This window comes from Hibiscus syriacus, unplaced genomic scaffold (genome assembly GCF_006381635.1).
Source record: "Hibiscus syriacus cultivar Baekdansim isolate YM2019G1 unplaced genomic scaffold, ASM638163v2 tig00111095_pilon, whole genome shotgun sequence".
In the NCBI taxonomy this organism is placed as follows: Eukaryota; Viridiplantae; Streptophyta; class Magnoliopsida; order Malvales; family Malvaceae; genus Hibiscus; species Hibiscus syriacus.
The window spans coordinates 12,161,277-12,171,639 of record NW_024062980.1 but is presented as its reverse complement, the minus strand read 5'-3'; positions in this window follow the sequence as shown (position 1 = coordinate 12,171,639).

Sequence of the window (10,363 nt, the reverse complement as noted above, 5' to 3'; positions counted from 1 at the left end):
TCCTACAAATCTCTAATTGTACTTAGGTACAAGGAAAGCTTAATTTTGACTAACATCCCAGAAGGCTTGCCTTCCTGTATTTTATCTTTATTGCAGGAATTTTAAAAATTATTCCCATGAGATATTCCTATTGGATTGCCACCTATTAGAGGGTTCGAACATCAAATTGACTTCATACTGGGTATATCTATTCCAAACCAACCAGCATATAAAAGTAACCCTGAAGAAACTAAGGAGCTTCAGAAACAAGTTGAAGAAATGATGGACAAGGGATACATACGAGAGAGTTTGAGTCCATGTGTTGTTACGGTGTTACTTGTGCCAAAAAGGATGTTTTATGGGGAATGTGTGTAGACTTTCGTGCTATCAATCAAATTACCATCAAGTACCGACATCCTATACCAAGACTTGATGATATGTTGGATGAATTTAGTGGAGCCACTATGTTCTCTAAAATTAATTTAAAAAGTGGATATCATCAAATTAGAATGTGAGAAGGAGATGAGTGGAAGAATGCATTCAAAACAAATCAAGGATTGCATGAATGGACGATAATGCCTTTCGGTATAACCAATGCTCCAGTACCTTCATGAGGTTAATGAATCATGTACTCCGCCCATTCATCGGTAAGTTTTGTGTGCTTTATTTTGATGATATTCTTATTTATAGTCATGAATTGGAATCACATGTGCAACACTTGAGGTATGTTCTTGAAACTCTTCAAAAGGAAAAGCTCTATGCAAATATGAAGAAATGTGTCTTTTGCACTAACAGTTTAACCTTTGTAGGCTTTATTGTAAGTTCACAGAGACTTGAAGTTGATCCTGAAAAGATCAAAGCCATTCAAGAGTGTTCTACGCTTACTTCCATCAGTCAAGTCTGAAGTTTTCATGGTCTTGCAAGGTTTTACAGAAGATTTGTTTAATTTTAGTTATATTGCCACCCCCTTAACAGAGATCATTAAAAAGAATTCTATATTTTCATGGGGCAAAGAACAAGAAGATGCCTTCAACGAAATGAAGGAATGTTTAACCAAGGCACCTTTACTTGCATTACCTAACTTTGATAAGACTTTTGAAGTGGAATGTGATGCTTCTGGAATCGGAATTGGGGCTGTTTTGACTCAAGAAGAACTACACATTGTATATTTTAGTGAAAAGTTGAATGGTACCTTGCTAAACTACCCAACTTATGATAAAGAGATGTATTCTCTCATTAGGGCACTTGAATTTTGGTAGCATTATCTTCTACCAAAGGAATTTGTCATACACACCAACCATGAAGCCTTAAAGCATATCAAAGGCCAACATAAGTTAAACAAGCGACTTGCAAAATGGTTGGAGTTTTTGGAGTCATTTCCTTATGTCATTCATTACAAGAAAGGTAAAGAAAACATTATAGCCCATGCTCTCTCCCGAAGGTATGTACTCCTTAATGTTATTGATTCAAAGTTAATTGGGTTTTCATATATTAAAGATTGTTATGCTACTGACCATGACTTTCAAGAGAAGTATGAGGCTTTTGAGAAAGGTGAATATGAAAAGTTTTATAGGCATGAATGGTATCTATTCAAAGAAGGGTGTCTATGCATTCCTCAAGGATCCCTTCGAGAAGTGCTTGTTCGAGAAGCATATGAAGGAGGTCTTATAGGTCATTTTGGAATAAGCAAAACATTGGAGATTTTGAAACAACACCTCTATTGGCCTAAGATGAAGAGAGGCGTTGAAAGGATGTGTGAAAGATGTGTCACTTGCAAAAGGGCAAAATCAAAGGTTATGCCTCACAGACTTTACATGCCTTTACCTATTCCTTAAGCACCATGGGTTGACATATCAATGGACTTTGTGATGGGACTACCAAGGACAAAGAATGGACGAGATTCAATATTTAATGTAATAGATCATTTTTCCAATATAGCACATTTCATACCATGCCACAAGACAGACGATGTAACACTTGTGGCCAACTTGTTCTTCAAAGAAATTGTGAGATTCAATGACGTTCCAAGAACCATAGTCTCTGATAGAGATGTCAAATTTCTTAGCCATTTTTGGAGGACGTTAAGGAGTAAGATTGGGACAAAGTTTCTATTCTCCATAATATGTCACCCTTAAACAGATGGGAAAATCGAAGTGGTGAATCGAGTACTATCAACAATATTGGGATCTATCATCAAAAAGAACATCAAATATTGGGAGGGATGCTTACTACACGTTGAATTTACATACAATCGGGCAATCCATTCAATGACTAAGATGTCACCATTTGAGGTAGTGTATGGATTTAACCCCTTAACACCTCTAGATCTTTTTCCTTTGCCTCAGGACTACATGGTCAACAAAGATGGCAAGAACAAGGCTGAATTCATTAAGAAACTTCATCGGCGAGTTCGAGACAATATAGAAAAATAGACAAGGCAATATGAACAACAAGAAAATAAGGGAAGCAAGCCACTAAAATTGGAGTAAGGTGATTGGGTGTGGGTGCATTTCAGAAAAAAAAACATTTGCCTTCCCAAAAGAAATCCAAGTTGTTACCAAGAGGAGATGGACCATTCCAAATCATCAAGAAGATCAATGATAATGCATACAAATTGGATCTACCTGGTGAATACAATGTAAGTGCAAATTTTAATATTTTAGATCTTTCTCCATTTGAAGATAACAACGATTTGAGGACAAATCGCTCAAAAGAAAGGAAGGATGATGTGATAACAACTACACAAATGGATCCTTAAGTCATGCCTAAAAGACCTATCACTCGTGCAAAGGTAAAATAATTCAGGGAAGTACTTTCTCATAAGTGCCTTAATACTTTTAAATATTTTAATGAGAAAGAACCATTAGATAATAGGTTGTTTAATATGTTACATATTGAATATTAAATAACCTATAGTCACATTCTTATAATATACACATTATATAAGTTTATATACTTAGTTTATTTTCTTATGTTATGTATGTAGGCATATTCGACCAACACTTGGGAGCTACATTGGAGCTAAATGGAGCATGTAACAGCAAGGAAACTCACATAGGAATGTTTAGGAGAGCATAAGGACCCATTGGTGAAAGGTTGTCTGGGGGCCTTTGAGCTACAATATGACCTCATTTTAGCTAGGGAGTTGCACCATAATCATCACCACTTAAGACACTTCAAATGTATCCTAAGTCAAAATTTGTGAAATCGTACATTTTCGTGAATAGTTGCCATCTCAAGAGGTACCTTTTCACAAGGAGATGTCCTAACGTTCACCATGCTACAAGTCACCTAAGGCCAGCTCACCTCCAGCTCATTCACACCTGAAGTAGCTTAAACATGAAGGGTTACCTTTTTCCAAACATTGTGACCTTTCATGAATGATGTTGCCCATGAAGATGCCTTTTCATCTAGGAGCACGTTAGTGAAGAGATTGCAACCATTAGAGGCTTGAATCACCAAGGGGCATGAGATAGAGCTCCATGCCTATTCGGCCACAACACATGCCATGCACATGAGAGCCTTTGGCGCCTAACATGAGGAGGCACATCACCATTCTGTCAAGGAGAAGAAATGGGTACCAATATGAACCAACATGCACATTCCGCCAAGAGAGATCTCTTCCCAACCTTAGCCGAAACATTAAGTCCCTTCATGAAGGGTTAGCCGAACCAACACCAAGCCAAGGGACTTCTCCTTTCATCTTGAATCATTATGTACTTCCATAGAGACATGTACCTAGTCGAATACCTACATAACCAATCGGCCAAGCCCTCTCATTTCATATAAATTGAGAGGCTTGCCTTCATTTGTACTCATCTCATCTCATATATTAAAATTACTCTTGTGAGTTAATTTCTCTTCAAAGTTCTTTGTGAACTTTATCGATTAAGCAAGTATAATTCATATACTTGTAGCGTCATACCTTCCATCCTGATTCCAAAATTCCTAGATTGATATCTAGTGGGTTGTAGACATTATCACCACCCCTCAAGCAAGTTTGTGAAGATCGGGATTGTGCTCCTTAGCATTGTTTCATCTTTGGTGTGTTTGAAATACAATATCACCACCATTTTCATTTCATCATCAACCATCATCAACATCCTTCATCATGACCATACCAAATTCAAATTTCCACAACCATTTCTAATCATTTTCTTTAAACTCATTTCTTATCTTATTATTTCCATTTATTCTTCTAACATTAATCATATTTCTTTCTTTTCTATATTGTAGCCCAAGCTTAGAATTCAAGGATATCAGTACTTGTCAATCCTAGATCGGGACACAATAAGGCTATCTACTCTCTTCACCAAAGCGTGTGGATCTGCCTACACCATCTATATATATAAAATACATTTTGAATAATGATATGTTAAATAATGATATGGAATAAGACCAAAGTATATCTTATGAGAATTAGGGGTATAGTTGGCATGCCAAGAGTTGAGGGTTCTATGTGGTCCTTCGGGACAAACCTATATGGTCCTTCGGGACAAAACTATGTGGTCCTTCAGGACAAATTCTATGTGGCACTTAGGTGCAAATTATGTGAGCAGTGGTGACTGCATTAGTGCACAACCTAAATTTACTCTCATATCTTTAGTTCTCCGCGATAACATTGGGCTAATTAAATAAGTGGATATAAATTAAACAAATTGATATGAAGTTAAAAGTGTATAAGTGTATATGTAGTTACATGAAATGTAAATTGATTATAAGTCGAATAGTGATTAAAAACCTAATCTATTTATAGGAAACATAAATTGATTTTCATAGTAAGTATTTTTCTTGAAAATGTTTAAATATATGTATTATGGTTTTATATTTACTCATAACGCATCACTAAGTCATAGACTTAGTGTGTGATTGTTTTCATATGTAGGTCCAAAGAGATCCGAGGAGTAAGTCGAATAAGCTAGGGCATGACAACATACCTGTGAAGATTATCATACCAAAGAGATTTTGAATTGTATGTATTTTGTTATTTAAAAGGTTGTTGGCATGTACTAATAATGTTTAAATTGTAGAGCTCTAATATGTTACTAAGTTTTCATTTTTCTTTGTTGAATAGAAGTAAAAAGTCAAATTTTAGTCAGATTTTCAAAGTTTTCAAGTGTTAAAGATTCAATGTGACACTTCAAATTCGTATACAGATCGAGTACGGGTTGGGGTGTTACAAAAATGGTGCAATGTTGGACTCTATTTCTAAGAAAGTTGGTTGTGGTCCTCCAATTTTGGCAAAACTATTTGCTATCAAGAGGGGTTGGAGCTATTTTCAGAATCAGAGTTGGTATCAAGGGGAAGGCTAATTTTAGAGTCTGGTTGTTTAGTTGTATTAGGTTGGATCAATAATCTAGCTTCTTGTACTCTTTTGTTTAATGCAATGATGATTGGCATTGCTAATATTGTGTCAAGTGGGGGTGTGGTTATTAGGTATATTAAGGGACTTGCCAATTACAAGGCAGATAAGTATGCTAAATTGGGGATTGGGTAGTTGATACGTACTGGGTTGTTTTTTTTCCGGTGGTAGGTGATGTTTGGATGCATTTTGCTCTTTTGTAATCATGTTGTATTTGGTTTTTAGTAATAAAATTTCAAGGTACTATTTTCCTCATTCCAATGTCTGTTTAGGCACCTTTGTAGCCTGACGGTCATGAAGGGGGTTTTTAATGAGGCCTAACTTTTCTATTAAAAAATGATCATGGTAAAACGTTTCTCGAATTGCAGTACCTGTAAGTTAAAGCCTAACAATCTTTTCTGTCTTGCTCAAAATAAGTTGCTGAATTCATTACTATGTCGAGTATTGCATCTCTTAGACGAACATGTTAACGAATAATGATAGAATGTTAGTGAACAATAGGCAAATAATCTATTGCTAAATTGAGAGAGGAACAGAATGTTAACGAGGATTCTTCCTCAATTGTGTATCAAAACATGAATTAATCAATGGGTATTTATACAGGAGTTTAATGATCTAACTTGGAAATTAATCCTACAATTACTAGGTAATTACAATAATTCATCCTAAAAAATAAGACAACAAATTGATTTCCAAGATTTTTACTTATTTGGTCAACACTCAAGTTGGTGTAAAGATGTCGCATGTGGCCAATAAAAGACCAAATTATAATAAGTTCTATTATCGAGTCCTTTAGTGAAGACATCTGATATTTGTCTTTTTGATGTCACATGGATTAAATTCAAATCACATGTCTTTAGATTATCTTTATTATAGTGTTGATCCATCTCAATGTGTTCGGTCATGTTGAACCATATTTTGGACAATACTAATGGCAGCTTTATTATCACAGTACAAGAATACCACATTTTCTTTTGATAACTTTAATTCTGCTAGTAATTTTCGTAATCATAGGAGCCCCAAAATTAGTGTGCTATTACCCTGTATTCTGCCTCAGCACTCGATCAAGCAACTACATTTTGTTTTTTGATTTTCCATGTAACCAAATTTCCTCCCATCAAAGTACAATATTCGATTGTGAACTTTCGATCATCCAAAGAAATAGAATGTCATATTCAAAAAATCCCTTTCGTGGGGAAGACTTCATATAAAATAGAATGCAAAAAATAACTTGCACAAGAGAGTCTCGAGGATCGTACATAAATCAACTTAACAAGCCTGCATATGCCATATTCAAATGTCTCATATGCGTGATATAATTTTATGGTTCAACCAGAAGATCCATAATATATTTACTCTGAGAAATGAAGTTTGTTCTTCTGGACCTACTGATTTCAATTCCTAGAAAGTATTGTAATTTTCCCAAGTCTTTAATTCAAAGTCTGAGCTAATTTCTATCTCAAGCAACTGGGCCATGTCTTATTTATTATCTCTTTTTATCATAATTACATCAGTGTTACATTATTGATAGTCAAAAGAGATCCTGGCGAAATCTATCAAACCATGTCCTAAGAGATTGTTTCAACCCATACAAAGCTTTCTAAAATCTACACATATTTTCTTTTATTTTTGCATCATCAAAGCTTGAAGGAATCATCTCATATAAACTTCTTCATTTAAGTCACCATGAAATAAAGTATTCTTCGCCATACAATAAACCATGTCAAAGGCATTATCAAGAAGGTTACGTTCTTGCATGGATGCGATTATTGGTCCATCTCAATTCCCTTTCACATAGGGGATGTAGATCATAGATTGTTTGTTTATTGTGAATGAGGCCATTGAATTTTGGAGGAATAAGGGGTCTGTGTGTGTCATTTTTCAGGTGGATTTCAAGAAAGCATATGATTTGGTGGACTTGGGAATTTTGCTAAAAATTATGAATCTTATGGGTTTTGGTATGAGATGATGTTCGTGGATTGAGTTATGTATGTCATCGGTATCTATTTCCATTTTAGTTAATGAGTCTCCCACAGAAGAAGTCAATATTTCGAAAGGGCATCACCATAGGTGTTCACTTTCACCTTTACTCTTCAACATTATAGTTGAGTTGAACCTTTTATTATCTAAGGATGTGAATGTTGGGTTGTTTACAGGGTGTGAGATTGGTGTTCACTGACGCTCTTTAATGCTTTCACCCTTGCAATTTGCTGACGACATAATTATTTTTCTAATGCTTTTTTTAAGGAGCTGAGAAACATTAGTCTGGTCTTATCGGTCTTTGAATTGATGGATGGTATATAATTGAATATAACAAAGAGTAAGATTTATAGAATCAATAAGGAGGTTGATATTATTAATAATTGGCCACGTTCATTGGACTGCTCGGTTTGATCATTTTTGATAGACTATCTAGGGCTTCCTCTTGGGACAAAGAGAAACTCAACATTGATTTGGGATCCTATAATTCAAAGGTTCAAAAGAAATTAGCGAGCTGGAAGATGACGACCTTGTCTTTAGCATGAAGAGTTGAGTTAATTGAGTTTGTGTTAAGCTCCTTGCCAATATACTTTATGTCTTTATTCAGAATTCTTGCATGTGTGCTAAAGAAGTTGAACACTATTATGGATGGTTTCTTATGAGGGTCGATTGATAGAAAAAGGTATTCACTGGGTATAATGGGCTTCGGTTTGCAGACCGAAGAATTTGGGTGGTCTGGGAATAGTAAATCTAGATCTTATGAACAAAGCTCTTTTGGGGAAGTGGATGTGGAAGTTCGTTTCTTATAAAGAGTCGTTATGGAAAAGAGTTATATTCCATGTCAATAATCTTGACTTGAAACTCTTTTCGGTTCATAATTTGATTTCCTCTAGAGCTAATTGGATATGAAAAGGGATAGTTAAAAAGTGTTCTTCATGTGATGCTTTTGGTCTCCTTTTTAGGGGCAATACTCACATTAAGGTTGGTAATAGTGAGTCAATTTCGTTTTGGCATGATGTAGTTGAGTTAATCGAGTTTGTGTTAAGCTCCTTGCCAATATACTTTATGTCTTTATTCAGAATTCTTACATGTGTGCTAGAGAAGTTGAACACTATTATGGATGGTTTCTTATGAGGGTCGATTGATAGAAAAAAGTATTCACTGGGTATAATGGGCTTCGGTTTGCAGATCGGAGAATTTGGGTGGTCTGGGAATAGTAAATCTAGATCTTATGAACAAAGCTCTTTTGGGGAAGTGGATGTGGAAGTTCATTTCTTATAAAGAGTCGTTATGGAAAATAGTTATATGCCATGTCAATAATCTTGACTTGAAAGTCTTTTCGGTTCATAATTTGATTTCCTCTAGAGCTAATTGGATATGAAAAGGCATAGTTAAAAAGTGTTCTTCATGTGATGCTTTTGGTCTCTTTTTTAGGGGCAATACTCACATTAAGGTTGGTAATAGTGAGTCAATTTCGTTTTGGCATGATGTAGTTGAGTTAATCGAGTTTGTGTTAAGCTCCTTGCCAATATATTTAATGTCTTTATTCAGAATTCTTGCATGTGTGCTAAAGAAGTTAAACACTATTATGGATGGTTTCTTATGAGGGTCGATTGATAGAAAAAAGTATTCACTAGGTATAATGGGCTTCGGTTTGCAGACTGGAGAATTTGGGTGGTCTGGGAATAGTAAATCTAGATATTATGAACAAAGCTCTTTTGGGGAAGTGGATGTGGAAGTTCGTTTCTTATAAAGAGTCGTTATGGAAAATAGTTATATGCCATGTCAATAATCTTGACTTGAAACTCTTTTCGGTTCATAATTTGATTTCCTCTAGAGCTAATTTGATATGCTAATTTGATATGCCATGTCAATAATCTAGATATTAAGGTTGGTAATAGTGAGTCAATTTCGTTTTGGCATGATGTGTGGTTAGATAAAGTACCCTTGAAAAATCATTTCCAAAATTGTTTATCCTCTTGACTACCAAAGATGGGAGGATTGTTGACTTTAGGATAAGAAGCTTTTCTGGTTGAACTTGGGATATCCAGATGAGGAGGAACTTGGCAGATTGCGAGATAGAGCAGTGGCTTCAATTGCTTTTGTTGTTATGCAATTTTCACTTCTTGGATTTAATAGATGACAATTATGTCTGGTCTGAACAGAGGGACATATGTTTCTAGGTGAAATCGTGCATGTGGCTTAAGTTTGATAGGTCTGAAGTTAATTTTCTATGGTCAAAATATGTGTGGCTTGGGGTTACCCCTCCTCGGGTGGAGTCTTTCATATGGTAGTTGGTTCACAACAAGGTGGTAGTAAAAGTCAAATTAGTTAAGCGTGGTATAGTGGGGATTGAGGATCAATCATGTCCTTTGTGTGGCACTTATGTAGAAGTAGTTTCTCATCTATTATTTTCCTACAATGTCTCTTAGGGTCTTTGGACGAGTGTGTTGAATATGTGGAATATCTCTTTTGCTATCCCCGAGAGTCTGATTGTTTTACTCTCAGCCTGGTTTGGTTTGGTACCGCATTCGTCCATAGAGACCTTTATTCTTAGAGCAATCTTTGGTCGATATAGAAGTGAAGAAACGGATTTGTTTTTAATAATGGGAATCTTGATTGATTTTAGCTTTTCTCTGGTTAGATTCAAAGTGGCATCATGGTTTTCTTCAAAGTTTCAAAATCATTCGGGCTTTTTTATCAGTCTAATGGACAATCTTTCTCTAGCAGACTCCGACCAGTGTTCAAAAAGGTTTTTTTCTATTCATAAAGGTTGGTCTCGTCCTCCGTCATGTTTCTTTAAAGTAAACGTGGATGGTGCTATGGATAGTCATTGACAGAACGGTGGTATACGTGGTTTGCTTCGGGACGAAAATGGTGTAATGTTGGACTAATTTTTGAGAAACTTGGTTATGGTCCTCTAATTTTGGAAAAATTGTTGGCTATCAAGATGGGTTTAAAGCTATTTTTGGATTCAAAGTGGGCATAATGGGGAAGACTAATTTTAGAGTTTGAGTGTTTAATTGCATTAGGTTGGATCAA